General features: G+C 42.4%; 1 long non-coding RNA gene across 2 annotated transcripts in view; it reads right to left on the minus strand.

Annotated features, from left to right (window-relative positions):
• LOC112841320 overlaps nt 1-17,207 on the minus strand; it is a 21,479-nt gene continuing 4,272 nt past the window's right edge. Inside the window, exons 3-4 of one of the 2 annotated variants that reach the window (XR_003212923.1) lie at nt 14,309-14,443; nt 1-840 (exon numbers count right to left, since the gene is read on the minus strand). This is a non-coding gene — a long non-coding RNA (uncharacterized LOC112841320). The remainder of the gene's footprint in view (nt 841-14,308; nt 14,444-17,207) is intronic. The other variant, XR_003212924.1, reaches the window with a different exon arrangement.

Consider the following 17,207-nt stretch of genomic DNA (forward strand, 5'->3'; position numbering starts at 1 on the left):
ACCAGAGGCCAGCAAGGAATATCCCAACACACCTGTAGGGATCCAGCTTGCCCATCCCTTGAGAGAGGAAATCCACTGAGGTTTGGTTTTCCTTCACACCAGTTGAGTTAAAAAGCTACAGAGTGGGCACAGTAATGAGTCCATGCTGGATGCACAGCCCTGTGGGTTAAAGGGAAAACAAGTTACCAGGTGAGAAGGATGCTCAGGACAGACCAGAGCAGCAGTGCTTGACTGAGGAAAGGCCACTTGCCAAGCAAGACCCAGACAGCAGGAGCAGAGCCGGATGGTGAGTAACGCTGCCGTCAGCGCTCCCACTGGCGTGGCAATTCCAGGCAGGACTCTGCTCCCGGGGTCTGAGGGGGAGCTCTGCTACCCTTTGACTTCAGAGGCATTTCTAGTTCTGGCAGCTCCAATCCAAGGCTGCTGCCAATACAAACTTGGCACAGCCCAAGCTCTGAAACCCCCGGATTAGGTGGTGGGGCTGCACTCCAGGGCCTGCTCCGCAGGCGCACACGGGCGGAACAGGACACGCCGGGCGAGGGGGATGAAAAGAAGCCACCTGGTACATTTCCAGTTATCCCTGCTGGGATCCTGGGATGTACAGATGTGTGGATGGGCGAGGGCTGCTGGGCAGGGCTGTGCTTTGTTTCTGGCTCCTCCAGCCTTCTGGCCTTCGGCCTTTGCTTCAGCGGAGATTCTGACTGGGGACAAAACCCAGCGGTACCATCGGCCGTCACTCAGCACCTCCCTGGAGTCTGGAAACCTCAAACACCTTCCTCACCCACGTTCATTGATGCTGAAGAGCCTCAGTGACTTGCTGAAGTGCAGCTGTATTTCCTGCTGGGAAATCAGAGACAGTTCCAACTCTTGCATACACAGAAGTTCTCCATTCGTGTGGAGCTGTTGCTTCAGGACACCCATGGCTTTATTTGCCCTTTGTATCCCTGGACAAACTTTGAGGCACAGGGTAGTTCTGGGTGTGAGCTGGAACAGAAAGGAAACACCACAGAGTGGCAGCTGATGGCCAGAGCTCAGTGGGGTGTTAGGGATCACACCTCCAGCAGTGCTGCACTAATAAACTCCACATCCAAGCAGTGTATCCAGCCATGCCCTGGAAATGATGGTAAATGTAATCCCTAACTGGCTGCAGGCTTTTATAAACACATTTGCATGTCTGGACACACTTAACTGGGCTCCAATCACTTCTCAGATCATTGGGTTCAGCTATTCCATGTCTTCCACCCACAACTGGTGCCAGATTCTTCTGCTTCGATACATTTAGTATTAGAAAGGGAAAGAATACTTACTTGCAGATAAAAATATGGATAAAAGGAATTGTTCTTTAACACACAGATTCCAATGATAATGTATGAACAGTCAAATGATGGGGGCATCAGAAACACCACCAAGCCAAGGGGCTGTTCAGATTACAGAGCAAATGTTAAGAAGTGCTCTGAAGTGATGATGTGCAATTGCTGCAAGGAGAAGACACTATCAGAGGATTTTTCACCCTATGCAAGGACTATAAAACTGCGGTAATTTTGAGACCAAGTTCAGCTAATTTCTTGGACAAAATGTGTAAGAAGCAAAAGGGTTTTTTTTAAAAAAATATGTATAGCAAACACGGCACTTGCATTAGAAAGATTTCTCCTAAAATGGGAAGAGCTAGCACACAGGAGTGAGGATTGCACAGCTCCTGTGGTTCTTGATAGCTTCACTAAGTGGCTTGAAGTGGCTTCCCTAATAACAGCTTCTCATCCCACTTGAAGTTACAGACTGGTTTACATACAGGTCAAGAGAAGACACCTTGAGTAGAAGGTGTCTCCCAAGCCCAATTTAAATAAATATAAACCTGTATACAGTCTGTGGAAAAGCACAGTACATCCGATGTGCAGAGCTCACCTGGAATTCAGGGCTGTTCAGCCAGCTAAGGACCCAGCCAAGCCCCCCTCCCAACCTTGTAACAGCTCGCTGAGCAGCAGGCCCAGTCCCACAAAGCACAGTCCTGCTCTCCTGCTCAGATCACAAGAAGGGTCTCAAGAGAGCACCTCAGAGGTGCCCAGAGGTCTGGACTGCACAGGTACAGTCCAGCCCATCATTAAAGCAAGGCCCACCTCTCTTGCTAATCAAAACTGCAGCACAGCCACTGGCAAACACAAAGTTGTGTGTAAAAGCTTCAAAAAAGGAGTTTATGCAGTTTGGGGTCTCCAGCTACAGAGGCAAACCCCCCCCCTGAAGGAAATACTCCTGTGAGTACTCCCAGTTACCACTGTCTTACAGTGGTTCCTCTCTCTAACTGCCTCCACAGGATTTAGCTGGGCAGCCCCTGGGATCTGATGTTGTAGGTCTGAAAAGGAAAGCTGGAAGAAGTATGGATTCCCAAATCCCACAGAACCAACTGAACTTCTCCATGTCTGGAGAGGAAAATGCAGAGCACTCTGGTGTCACCATGTGAGTGACTGAAATGGAGGAAACAAAACTACCATGAGAAAGCAACACAGAACACACACTGAAGGGAGCACAGGAGCCTTAGGATAAGCTGGGGAGGGCAAAGCTCCCTTGCAGCAGACCTGCAGGGTTCCTGCAGAGAGGTCCTGGCAGTTCAACACCTGTGGGCAAATCCTAAATGCTCGAGAGCTTATGGGCAGGAGGTGTGCTGAAAAAATCTGCAACAAGACCTCTTCTATCTTTCTTCCACTTAAAGGAGCTGGACTTTGAACACAAGCCTGGCAAACAACTGTGATTACATCAAATGTGTTCATCCTTCATCTGTCTCATCCTTCCTCGTCCCCGTCTGCCGGCAGAATTACCTCAGCAGTCTCCAATATTTTACTATTTACAGGCCAGTTTGCTGTTCTCAGCTGCTCTGACCTTGTTGGAAAGGAAGCACTGGTGGTTTGCTCACTGGTGCCTCTGCAGTGCTCTCAGCGATGTGGAGACTGATAGAGAACCTCAAATTGGGTGTAACCCTGCAAAGCCAGTGCCAAAATATTACTGCTAAAGTCTCTCAGCTCATGTTTTGAAAATTCTTTGGATGCATAAACAATGCTGTCCTTTAATAGACGAGGCTGTAGCACAGAAGGGGTTTGTGCTCACCAACCCAAGCGCACAGAGGGGGAATATCATGGTGTTTTTACCATCTGTAGTAGCTTTACTACAGACCAGCAAAGAGCCATCAGTGATTATCAAAGGGTCACAGCAAAGGAAAGCCAGTCACAACCCCTGACTACCTTCAAATTGGACACCTCAGCTAATCAAAATATCTCTTAATCAAATAAAATTTCTCAGCAGATACTAGGAGTAATAGCAAAAGTTAAGTTTTATTTAAAGCTGATGTAAAAAGAATTTTCCTGATAGAGATCTGAAAATGATAAACATGACAAAAAGGATATATTGCAGAACAAATTACCACAGACTGAAAGAGCAGCCAGTGAAAACAGTCTGCATTTAGCTGAGAAGCAGCTTTTTGGAGAAGTAAAGGGGTTTTGTGAGCAGGCAGGTTCAGCAGTGAAGTTCAGCACTGCCAGACTAGCCTCTGTTTGTTTATAAACATTATATATTTAGTATTATCTAAATAAATCACTTAGCACTGGCTTTGCTCTCACCTTGTGTGCTAGGAAAAAAAAATAGAAATAACAGAAACAAACAGAAATAAGAGAAATAAAAGAAATAACAGTCACTGAATCTCGAGCCTGAAACTTGAGCATAAACCAGCCATGCTAAAGTCTGAGACATGTTCACAATCCACAGCCATGTGAGTTAACTGACCATTTTTACAAGTCTTTGCAGGGGTGACCCAGCACTCAGGCTGTACTATGTGTTGTATTATGTGCTGTACTGTCTCCCACAAGGCAGGACTTTACCTGGGGCCTCTTACACAGCCTGTCACAGTCTCTAAATTGATTTATTCCATGCTCAACAATACCCCTCAGTACCATGGTCTGCTCTAGTTTTCCAGTCCTAGAAATGGAAGATGCAAACATTGATAGCATTTTGACAAAGTCCCTTGACCACCTAAAGCTGAGCTGAGAAAAAAAACAAACAAAAAAACCCCCCAAAAAACAAAACAACAAAACAACAACCTAACCTGTTCTTCTAGCAAGAATAAACCTCAGCTTGACACCCCATGGTGGATGACTTGATGTCTGCTCCACCTGGCAAACCCAAAACTCTCCTGCTGGCTTTTCCTCCAGCCTCTGTGCCTTCCAACAAACACTTCTGATACTCAGATACACAACACAGACATCTTCAAATTGGCCATTTGGTCTCAATTACACTGAAGCCAAAGTCAGAGCTTTATGTGCCTGAGCATCAACCTCTCAGCCACCTCCTAATGATGGTGACAATCACAGCAAATCCTTTTTCCCCACTCACAGTAACTCTGCTGCTACAAACACCTCTATCTTAGTCTAATAACATAAGCAGCTACTTCTTTACTTGCAAGCCCTCTCCAGCCTTCCTTTACTGCCAAGAATCAGTCTTGCTAGACTTCCAAGTATGTTTGCTCTTCCTCTCCTATTGACCTTTTCCCTTGGCAGGAGTTTCCTCCTCACACAGAACCACTTCATTTTGCTCTTGAGCTCTTTCCCCAGAGTGCTCCTCTGTGAGGGTGTCACCAGAGATAAAACACAACAAAGACAGTGGAATGCAGGAATACAGGAAAGGAGTCCAACACCTTTTCTGTGCAAGTTATCTAAAAAATTGGTTTTGGAAGGTATGAAACACCTTCCAGTGTAACATCACTTTGGCAAACAGCACTTTTATAGTTATTTGCCTTATGAAAAGATTGGTTACTGAGTTGTTTTTCCAATTTTTTCTCACAGCACACCAGGACAACTTCAACTCAGAAACCAGAATTTAAGTCCATACCTGCTGAAACCATGGACAGGAATTTTTTGTAAATATATTTGAGATTTTGCTCTTTTGTTATGACTTTTCTGAGGAGAGCAGAACACACAGAGAGCATCAAAAAGCTCTGCTACTTAGCAAGCACACCTTCAGTTACAGGTTTGACCTCGATTCTGAGTTTCTGGAGTGAGATTCTAGTTTTTTCAGTACTGTGTCAAGCATGGAAGGAATATGCACTTTTAATACTTATAAGACTGCCAGCAGAAATTAGGTTATATTAACTATATATATATATATAAAGCAAGAGTTAATATTTTCACACAGAGATGGGAAATATTCCTACAGGTACCTGACCAAAAGCATTGTATGTAAGACATACTATGTATTTAGTTTCATTTTTTATTAGTTTTTATACAATTTCACCTGGAGTATCATGTCCAATTTTGTCCCTGTTCCAAGCTGTGGATCCCCTTTGAGAGACTCTGAAGTGAAAAATAACCATTGCTTCCTGAATTGTCCCAGGATAGATGGCTCTTTTCTGTTGCTAGATGTTCTCAGAAGACAACAATATATATTTTTTTAGATTAAATCTGATGTATTGCAACAACAAAACAATCAAATATTATAAAAATTGTCATTTCTGCCAGTAGCAGCACTGATATGACAGTTATTCAGTTGATTTTCTACTCCAGTTTTCCATAGGTACATTTTGTAACTTAAGAAAACCTTTGTTTGCGTTCACCTATTGTGCAGTGGTTGTTTATTTTTAAGCTGGTTTGGTTCTATTTAAACCAAATTTAATAAGATGAGCAACAGGACTTGTAAATGAGAACATCTGGTAAAGGCCTGCAATCTGCCAGACAGTCTTGTGCAAGAGTAATCGCTCCAACTAAGTGTTATTTGCAATGCTCTTTAATATTATGCCAGACACAGTGATCACACAAATGTAAAAAGGATGGAAGTAACATCATATCCCTGAAATCATCACCCAGTGCCCATATTTTCTGAAGCTCACATATGAATCACAAGCAAACTACTGTCCTGGCAGAAGCCAAAGGTCCCAGAGGGGGAACATGCCTGATGTTCACAGGGGGGAAAAGAAAGGAAAAAGCAAGATGGAGCAAAACCTGCAGATTTATCTTGTTCTTTGCTGTCCAAGTGACTGCTCATAGATTAACTGAGACAGTTAAGGGCGAGAGGCTTAAATTAAACTGCTTTCATTAACAAATACAAGGTTGGAATGGACTAAAAGAACATGGCCATAATATGATTTATGGCTAGGCCAATACAAATATTTCCTGTCAGTCAACAGTTACAAGGAGGAACTAATGGCAAATATTTACACTTTCTCACTCTTCACTATTTAGTGATGTGATTTTGCTGCTTTTAAATCATTTTGTATTAATCTAAACTGATGTTTCAGGGAGATATTTTTTCAGAGAGATCATCTTTGTCATTAAGATACAAGTTTAAATTTTTAGCTTTGTTTTCAAAACCGGATTGAAAGACAGCCTGGTACTGTGATCAAGATGCTCTAACAGCAGCAATAATAATCTACTTAAACATTCCTCCTGGTATGAAAAAAACCCCAAAGCAAAGCAACAAACCACTGGTTGTGAAACTGTTGAGCAGCAGGAATGAATATTTTTCACAACTTCGTATGACACAGAAAGCTGCAGGTGGTACACACTTTATCTTTTATGACTACTGTGATGGGTTTTCATACTCTTATTCTCATCAAAACTTGCTTAAATTTCACAATTAGCAAGAGAAGCCAGTAAGTGAAGCAGAGGGTTCACAGAGGTGGAAGGACAAATTTCAGGGGGGTGACTGAGGAGTTCTCCTCCCTCACCCCAGGTACCCCAAACCACTGAGAAAGATGCGACTACCCCCCGCAGAAGGACTGAAGGGAAACACTGGGGCCATTGGTGTTGTGCCCCAGCCCCAGGAAATGACTGTTGTCACCTCTCCATGTAATTGTGTCATGGCAAAGTTCTCCTGCCTGCCCAAATAAGACTCCTCAACAGACGGCTGCGATGCCCGGCTCAGACACGGACGTAGATCAGACCCAGTTACGGTGAAGTAACGTCTCCAGAACGACTGTCCTGCCTGCTGCCCTACAGTAACAGCCTTCCAAAATCACACCAGGGCAGTGCCACAGCCTCCACTGGACTGCTCTCCTCCAGTGACTGAGGAGAGCCAGGGAAGGAACTCCTGCCTCACTGAGATCCTTCTCCCACCTCATTCAAAACTGCATCCAACTCCATCTTAAAGCTCATTTGGTCAGAAAGCTGTTTCAAAACCTCAGGGATACAATGCTTAAGAACCTTACTCTAGCATAATCTTTCTTAAAAACTGCTTAAAACTATTTGACTTTTGTCTGCTGTTGCTAAAGGTTTTATTAAACTCAAAGTTTAAATAATTCTCTTTCAGTCCCCCAGATTGATGCCTGGAGGTATTTACACAAAGAAATCAAAGCCATCCGTTGCTAGAATTAACAAACTAAACCTCTCTATGCTTTCCTCCTGCATCTTTCCATTGCTTTATTTATTATTGCAGCCTCTCTTTTCATCTGTCTTAGTGTCAGTGCACTCAGTGCCTTCAGCACAGACAGCAACACTCACAGTATTCCCTATCAGACCATGGGGCTCAGTTAATATTTTTAGACTACTTTCTCCACTTTCACTGAATTCAGGCCCTGAATTTCTGAACTGTGCTGGTCTAAATGTCCCCAGAAAACTTTCAGCAGCATGTCCCAGTAATGGTGAAGTTTTATCTGGCCATACAGTTGAGCTCAGTGAGTAACCCGAGCCCCGAGGAGCGTTTCACCAGGGCGTTACCATGAGGTAACGTGGAGTCATCAGCCCCAGCCAGAGCCCTGGAACAGAATGTTATGAGTGTAACATCCACCTGCAAACGGTGCCAAACTCTGCAATCTTTGCACATTCCACAGCCATCTCCCCCAGCCCCTCAGGATTCCCAAAGACAAAAACACACGAGCCTATCTGCTGGCAGTGAGAGCCATTCCCGCTCCCTCCATGACTGAGTATTCCAGGCAGTCCCTGCTCCTACAGTTTGGTAGCTGGTCACTGAGGCCAAATTCTACTTCTCTGCCATCCTGTGTCTGCAGCCCAGCCCATTCCCATCAACACTGGCTAAACAAACCACTACATCATCTCCACCAACACTGAGGATTCATCTGTGCTCCCAGAGCCGCTCAGTCTCTGCTGACAGGTTCTCCTTGACCTTCACTGCTCCAGGTCCAACCTCCCTCCTGCTCAGCTTCTCCTTAACGTGGCATTTAAAGTTCACCTGAACTGGCCCAATCTGTCACTGGGTCTAATAATGCAGCTGGTTAAAACACAAGGCAACCAGCACCACCATCCCCATGTATTCCAGCAAACTGAGGGCAAACAAAAGGGCTCATCCCATATCCACACCACCGAAAACCAGGACAGTGCCAGGCTGTCCTTCCTGTTTCCCTCATCAAAAATACCAGAAAGAACCACCACAATGATCTCAATAGACCTTCAAGACAATATTCAGTATTTGTATATATTCTGAACCTACTTATTTTCTGTGAAGTTCCTGGGAATTCAAAAGCATTGCAAAGTTAAAATTTATTATATACAGAGGGGGAAAAAAATGCTTGGATGTTTTGTGGTTTTTCACTAAAAGATAGTAGGTTGGAATACATGACAATAACACCTATTATTTTAGGTATATATTTTACTGATGGAAATAGGATAATTTAGTAATTATTTGTTGCAAGGTCCTAAATGAAATATTTATGAAGCACTGCAAATAACTGAGTTTTCCTCTTTGTTCCTCACTCTGCAAATCAGGCACTATATTTACACATTCTTTTGCAATGTACTTCTAGAAATAAGTGTTCAAACTTCGTCAGAGGTTGAATAATGTGCAAATTTGTTCTGTCTTCCTTACAGAAAGTGACATAAGCTTGGAAAAATATCCTATATAATACTCTGATTTTTTCAGAAATATAACCCTTTAACCTGTCCTATTCTCACAGCTCCAGTGTTTGGATAGAAAAGTCACTGCCATGCATTAAGAGTAAGCATCAAATGGATTTGGAATTTAAATATTTGTGTCTTAAACACTTTGCTTGTAAAACTAATTTTACTCAAGCAAAAGTCACAAATTTATCTTTCGCTAGACTCAATGGAGCTAAAAAAAAATTCATAGAAACAGATAAGAGTATGCAGTACAATAACCCAACTGAAAAGGTCACAAACTTCTGCCCAAAATGTGAGGAGCAGCACCTTATCTCTATTTATAGTTTACAACTTGCTAGTTTAAACACATCTTATAATTCCACATGAGAACAGGTTCATTTAGTTTAAATACTCTGCCTTCACAGGAACTCTTTCTTTATCTGCTCACCCAAGTTGCATTTTTCAGGGCATTCTGAAACCAGTTTCCCAGAATTTGACAGGCTGTCTGCAGTCCCATTGCTTCAGCTTCTCCATCCTTACCCCTTTCCTAATAATTCTTCCTGTTAGTGGATGTCAACTCCAAGGATTCTGAAGTTCATTTTGAAGGTGTGGAGTTCATATCACACTTACATGAAATTATTTTAATGTAAAAGTTAAGATAAACATTCAGAAGGAGTTGCTGTTCTCCTAAAAAGACTTGTGAGTTTGTAGCCTACCCTTAATTGAAATATATGCTATGTTCTTAGATACTTGCTGTGCCTACTTGTGGCATAGCAGGGCCATTCTTCTTCTGAATAAAAGAATAAAGGAAAAGTATGAATTAAAACATCAAGAGATCTGAATTTCCATTGAGTTTGGCATGAAAGGCTAAGCAAGCTTCCCTTTCCAACTCATTTTCCTTTCAGTGGGTTCAGAACTACCAAGAACTGATGATCAGGTCACCAAGAAATGACCACTGTAGCATCTTTCTCTGGGCTGATTGTCCTCATGAGGTCCCCACATTCATCTGAGAGTTCTCACTGTTATTTCACTTCATGATGTCGTCCCTGAGCTCCCACAGGAGCTGGGTTTGGCATCTGTTACACTGAGCTTTCCCATAAAATGTCTGTCCATCCTGCTCATGCCTCATGTCCTGGATTTGACAGCTGCAATAATTGGTTTGATTCACTCACTGGAGCACAGGCAGAGCAGGGGCTGTAACGTCCCTTGTCACCTACACTCACTCCATGCTCAAGGTTTTCCCTCCTCAGCAGAACAGGAAACAATTCACAATATGCCACTTTGTTAATGACAGGATGTCTTTTAAGCAGCACAGTGATTATATATTATTATGATTATGCAAATTCTTTTCTTTCCAGTCTGACTGAGCCTGTATTAAATTTGTTTCTCAGGCCCAGCACCCATAAACACGGGAGAAATGGTGTTTTCTTGTAAAAGTATTTTGATGTCAACCCATATTTTTTACCAGCATCCCTAGGATTTTCTCTTATTTTCTGAAAACTGACTTTGAGCAACGGATGTTGACAATTCCCTGAGCCCAATCCTTCTGGAGTAGAATTGTCTTAAGGGTGGTGCATTATTTGTGATTTTCATCTTCAACCCCCCTGCTTTGCTCACAAAAACATATGACTCATTCTGAAGAGAATAAAAGAAGGCTGCCCATAAAAAGTCCCATCCTCCAGACACGTCTCTGGCGATGATGTGTGAAAAATTAGACTGTTACATCCACAGGGTGAGGACTTCTTCTTGTTTGTTCTGAAAAGCACCTAACAGACCTGGTGATGATGCAAATTATGAAACAATTGTAATTGAAAAACCTGATGTACTCAGGAACATCAGCTGACACAGCCACATATGAAAAGAAGATACTGGCTGCCAACTTAGGAGTGCCCAGCACAGGAGACCCTGCAAAAGAATACTCTGTCAGGGGCAGAAAAGCCATGAATGAGACTGTCTGTGGAAGAACAGAAGCTTCTAAGGGTGACCTGCTACTTCCCTTACACACCTCTCCTGGAATCCCCCTTGCAAATGCACCTCCTTCCTCGCTCCAGAATCCAACTTCCAAAGCCTGTTCTAACTCTTCTGGGGAAAAAAGAGAAGAGATTCTTTCCAGTCTGTGATACAAAGGGAATCCTCACAGTCCAGTCAAGGCAAATAAGCAATTTTTTGTAACTAGGCTTTTATTGCAGGCAGGTATTATCTATGAACCTGTCAACCCACCAGGGAGTGATGTAAAATCTTTGATTCTCTACACACTGGAGAGATTTTTTTCTACTTGCAGTCCTCATAACACCTCAGAGTCCTTCAAAAAGCTGAGTTAAAGAGAACACTGTGCCAGAACCAGAGCAGGCCATGTTTGGTGACAGTGAGCTGCTGATTCATCCTCAGATGGAGGTTACAGAAAACACAGGAATCTGTTGCCAGACTTTGGTGCCCTGTCCCTCATCCTTTCACAGTGATGCCCACTGAGGTGCACGGACCTGTCAGATGTACCTACACCTCCATGCTGGGCCTTGGGGAAGAGAAACAGGGCTCTTCCTGTTGCTAACTGGAGATTAATCATGTCCCAGAGCACAGCAACTGGGAGCCCTTCCACTGCCTAGACATGCAGCAAGTTCATATCTTGCATGGGGGGTGAGGGAGTTGGGATGGAAAGATGCTTCTGCTTTCTTTTTCTGGGAACATTACAGGGATTTGCTGGCTCTTGTTAAGGCTACACTTTGTGATGGGTTTAGTCTAAGCCCTGGGAAGGATAAGTAATACCAATAACAGCAATCAATAAAATGGTCTCTGACACTGTGATTTCCTAACCATTAAACCAGACTGTAACATACCCATCTGTGCACTAAAAAATACTATTACATATTTAAACTTTACATATTTACAGCCAAAGATTGACATCAGTGTAAATTATAGCTCTGTAAAGCACACCAGAAAACCAGAGTCCTGGGACTGCAGACTCCAAACACGAAGGCAATCCCCAGCTAAAACTGAGGGACAGATGTGTCAGCAGTGGAAAATCTGCAAACTTCACCCCAGAGCCTGCACCAGAGAGGGCTCCAAATTTCATAATCTTAATTTATAGCCTCTAACCCTGAGTTTAAGTACCAGATTAGCTTTTTCCTAACTCTAACCCTGCCTCTGAAGTCCCCAGATAACATATATATTGATGTGCTGAATTGTTAAAACCTTGAAACCTAAATCCAATCTTCTTTATAGCCAGAGGTTAATCCTTCTATAAAAGTAAAATATGTGGCTTTGGGTCATGTCTGCCCACATTTTCTGGTTCTTAAAGCTGTAGATGCCTAAATACTACCTCCAGCTCACATCCTCAGGCAAACCTCAATTACAAGAACAAAGCCAGTCTCTGCAGTGAGTGAGGGACATGGGAAGCAACAGAAACACACAAATATCTGAAAATTTAGATTGAAACATAAACTGAACATTAACAAAATACACTGAAGTGCCATTAGTAAGCGTATAGTGAATGTAGCCATAAATCTTAATAGAGTGGACCCCTGAGTTTTCCTTTGGATATGAATTTCTCCAATAACACAGAATATAAGATCTTCATCAGTCCTCAGCCCTCCTTTTAACCTCTTAATACCTGAGCTTCAACATGAGAAGCCCTAACTTTGAGCCCAAATAAATGCTTAGGAAATCAGTATATTGATCAATCCCTAAAGGGGCCCTGCCAGATCCCTCCCTAAAACTGGACACCACAAAGTTGAATTACTAGTCCTATAATCTAACTTTCATTCAAGTCATAAACCTAATTTGAAGTCTAGAAGGGGGATGAATCATTTAAACAGAAAAGCTGCCAGCCCCCTTTTAACTCTTGGGACTTTTAAAATGTCAAGAGCTCTTGAAGACTCATCTTTCCAAAGCTTGACCTTGACCCCAGCCTCAAGGAGGGATATGGGGACTAACTGAGATCCCAAATCCGGATAGCTGTTAATGATGGCAGTCCATGCTGTGAAGGAGAATTTTTAGAAGAGGTAAAGAACTTCACTTCCTACCAGAAGGGAGCTCCTTCCATCCATGCTCCCTGCTACCTGTGCCCCTGAGAAACAGCTAATTAAGTGGACATTCAGTTTGAGATTTCTAAAATCTACTGCTCAGTTCTAACCTCAGACTTAATTATAAACAAACAGAGGCCAGTATTTCCTGATATAGCAGAAACGTATTTGGATGGTAAACAACTTAAATTGGGGTTTTTAATTTCTTTTTGCCTCATTATTGCCTCAGCAGATCAGCTCAAGGATCCTGCCTTTGCTGCAGATCACTCCTGCTTCAGATCAGCACTGCACAGTGTCTGATGGACCACAGCCTTGCTGAATAACTGACATTCCTGCCCTCATTTTATTTGGTGGCAGAAAATTCCTGCTATATTCAAAGTGCAAACAGGCTGCTGAGCCTCAGTGCCCTGCTTTGAGCTGGGCAGTCACCCTGTGCTTGTGCAACTCTTGTGGGAGGATCGAGAAGAAAACTGATTTCTCAGAGGCAGGGTTCACGTTGAAAGCACTTAAAAGAGAATACAACTATTTCAAAGGTCACTGAAGCTGAAGGGGAAATGAGAATTTTTCCATGTCTTAAATACCTTTAGCTTTGCCAAAGGAAAGGGGATTTATCATGCTGAGACAATTCACTCTGCCAAACACCCAGGCAACCCTTGTTCACTGTAGGTGTCTTTTAAACAACAGAATCCTAATAGGCAGAAGTACTGAACATTTCAGACTTCTGTAAACTCATGAATGATCAAACCTAGGTGTTTGCAATAAGAAAAAAGCAGCTTCCACAAGCCTCTGGCAGCTTTACCCAAAGCTTTCTCCACTGCCATTAATATACTGTATTCAATACTGCCAAGAGTTTTTTTGTACATTAACTTATTATTTAACCTCTGAGACCTTCCTGTTGAATTCACATCAGAAGTTACTGTTCAGTTCTCACTCTGAAGTCAAGCAACAGCAGCAAAGTTCCAATAAAGAAAAAAAAATAATCTTCTCAGAGCACTGCACATTAAAATCTAGTTGATGTACATGATGTACAATTACACTGACCCAGAAAGGTTTTCCCCCTTGAATATACACATTTAAACAGACAGTTTTTCCTTAAATATGTACGAAATGAAAGCTTGAAAATGTGCTAAAAGGATTATTTATAGTAGCCTGAGTGTGATGTCTAAGAAAGATGATTCTTCATGTTACAAGAAAATTACTTCATACCAAGTCAGAAAAAAACTCTGTCTGACACCTTTTCACTGCTATTTTGCCAAACTGAGGGTGTTATTTGTCAGCCATATAAAAAGTGGTGACTCTTTCTGGGAGTCTCTAACTGTCCCCAAGGGGTAATGAAGTAACTAATCTGAAAGAATTTGCTGCATCTTTTATTCACAAATTCACAAATTAGCCTGTGCTAATTCAGCTACTACTGTTTAACTGAGAATTCTTGTTTAACTCATCGTTTCTTACGTTATAAAGAGACATAAAATTTCATGCTCTTACCTTTCTCATGTTCATTTTCTCTATTTTTCTTATTCTCTGCCATCCTCCACATTAATCAAATCTTGTATGATTTTTTCTTCCTATAGTTAAATTTCATTTTTTTCCAGCTATGATTCAGCAGAATGAGCCCATACACTATATGAGAAAAAAAGAACAAACAATGTGGAATGTACTTCATTTAGTGAGACATTTTTAAGAAACAGTAGTCACTTTTTGTCAGACTATCTGGATCCAGAGCAAAACCCATTTTCCAGGCCCAAACTAGGAGAGGAATAATTCCTACAGTGGGAAAGAAAGAGAAGTTGAATATTTCCTGTTTAGTAAGGTCTTGTTCTGCCAGACATCCTCCAAAAGATTTTCCCCTGTAACTTTCTGTCACTAAAATCTGCCCTGTTGTATGAATCAGAGCACAGATTCCATATAAAATGAGACTCCAGTCTAGCTCAGATAAATCCATGCTCTAGCTTTGGGATGCAAACCTTTAAAATTCTCTTAGAGGAACTCATTAGGGCCCACTGAGAAATATTATGACAGCAATAAAGTGATGGTGGCAGGGCCAAGGCTCCAGACAAGTCCAGTTCCATACATCCTCCTGCTCTTCAAGATCCTCAGTAATATCTGCAGCTGGACTGAACTGAAAGGCTCTTCTGGAATAAAAACAGTTCTCCTGATTTTGGTAGTACTATAAAAATATCCCAAACATGCAGATTCTATCCTTCATCTTCCACTCATTGTGATGGGCTCACCTGGTATCTCTGAGAGGACAAATGTATTTCCTGAGTCTGATTTTTCTCTCTACTTCTTGCTATTATACAACTCTCTGAGCTTTTTAGGGATTGTAAATACAATAAATCTATATTTACATCAACTGGATGATGCCTGTGAGCATCTGACCCTTATTACAGCAGCTTGCTACCACAGAACTCATTGCAATGCTACTTCTACTCATAAATCAAAGAAAAGCAATGGTGTTAATATTCCTTGGTCTGAAAAGTCGCTATACTTAAGTGCTCTTCAAAATTTACTTTTTTTTGTTACAATTAAATAAAATATGGCACTACAATGCAGCCAGTTGTGCATGTAAAAAATGACCAACTGTGGAAGGCAACAGAAGGAAGCATCTTAGATCAATTAGCAGCTGTCCCAGAAAAACCTATTGCCATCCCATGCCCTTCCCACATTAGGGTTTCTACCTCCTCTGCATCATTCTCTTCTCTTGCCCCTTAAAGACCATAACCCTGAAACTGTGTCAGTCCTTCCTGCAAGACCAAAAATTATCCGTGATTCTTGATAGTTTTTCTCAGTAACTCATTAAATGACGCTTCCAGCACTCTCATTTAACTTGCAGTTACATCCCTGCTGTGATTCCTGCAAAGTTAAAGATGAAATAAAGGTTCATTACTCAGTGAATGTTTAACAGGCCAACACTACTCCAGCTACCTCTTCCCTTTCCTCAGCTCAGTTTCTCTGTATCACTCTGTATGCCCCAGCAGATCTCACAGCCAACTGAGCCCTAACAGGCATTCAGAGCACTCCAAGGTAACTTAGTTTTCACAGGAAAATTAAGGGATATTTTGAGGATACTGATGGGTTCACAGTGGAGATCAATGATGGGACTGAAAAAGCAATAGGGCCTCTGTCAGACCAGACCCACATTATCCCTACAACTGTTTTCTGGGATTTCAATGGCACACATTTTCCATGTGATCCCAGTGCACATGAACACCCCCCAAACCCACCATCATAAATGGGACTGACCAATGTGCTTTGGAAAAAGCCCAGGCCTGAAAAGGCACAGCCAAGTCATGGGCCTCAATTTAAGGAATGTTAGTCCAGAAATCAAAAATAACAGCAATAGGACTGTAACTGGGATGATCTCAGGACATAAACAGAGCAGAGGTCGTAAGGAAAGGCTTCTTTTCTACCCTTTTCTTTTGAAAAATGCAATCAACTACTGAAGTTGGGAAATACAGGTAAGATAGCTGAAGCAATGAAATCAGATGAAAAATAGGGTTCTCTCTTTCTGGTTGGAGTGACTAACCACAATCTTAGGTCCCTTGTGCTACTTCAAGACAAATTAAAATGCTGGTGAAGCCATGCATCCTTATTTACTCATCAGGAACATAATGAGTCCTGTTTCCCTAAAGGCAGCTGAAATCAAAATAAGGCAATGGGACATTTTTTTGCTTTCCCTATTTCATAGCTCTGTTTCAGATGGAGTTCAACCCACAAATGGTTGGGGTGTGTCCCCACCTGCCCCTGCTCCACCATTCCTCTCAAGTCCCTTCTCCCTGGCACACTAACCTTGGCACAACAGCAGTGAGCACACTGCCCAGCACCAGTGCCCTGAGAGTATTTCTTGCCACCTCCCAGAATCCATAAGAAGAATTTAAAACAGGATTTCAAAGTCTATGCCTGAAAACAAAGGGGAGAGCAGCAGGATCTGGTCAGGATCCAGCCCCACCTGGCTGTGTCTGACCACACTCTGTGCAGTGCCCGCAAAGGCACCACCTCAGTGCCGCTGTGACACTACAGTTTAAACGTGTCTGAAGTGCTGCTCACTTCCCACTGATCCACTTATGGAATTACTGTCACTCAAAATTTGCAACCCCGTGTCACCTCCAACAGCCCAAAAACTTAATTCACAAGAGGAATGAGCCAATACCACCCCACCAAAATGAACGTATCCATAACACAGTAAATGAAGCAGCCAGTCACGACTACCCATATGTCAAGTTGTGTCTGGACCTAATTGTCCTTGGATGACTTGGGTCCTGGCATGTTAACAGAATACTTTTGATCTTCTGTCACTTTTTATTTACTAATTTATACAGATATTTTCACCCCAGGTAGCCAGTCAGTATTAACTGGGGCTCACAGTAGCACCAGCTCTGGAATG

This window comes from Manacus vitellinus, unplaced genomic scaffold (assembly GCF_001715985.3).
Source record: "Manacus vitellinus isolate BGI_N305 unplaced genomic scaffold, ASM171598v3 scaffold_68_pilon, whole genome shotgun sequence".
Lineage (NCBI taxonomy): Eukaryota > Metazoa > Chordata > Aves > Passeriformes > Pipridae > Manacus > Manacus vitellinus.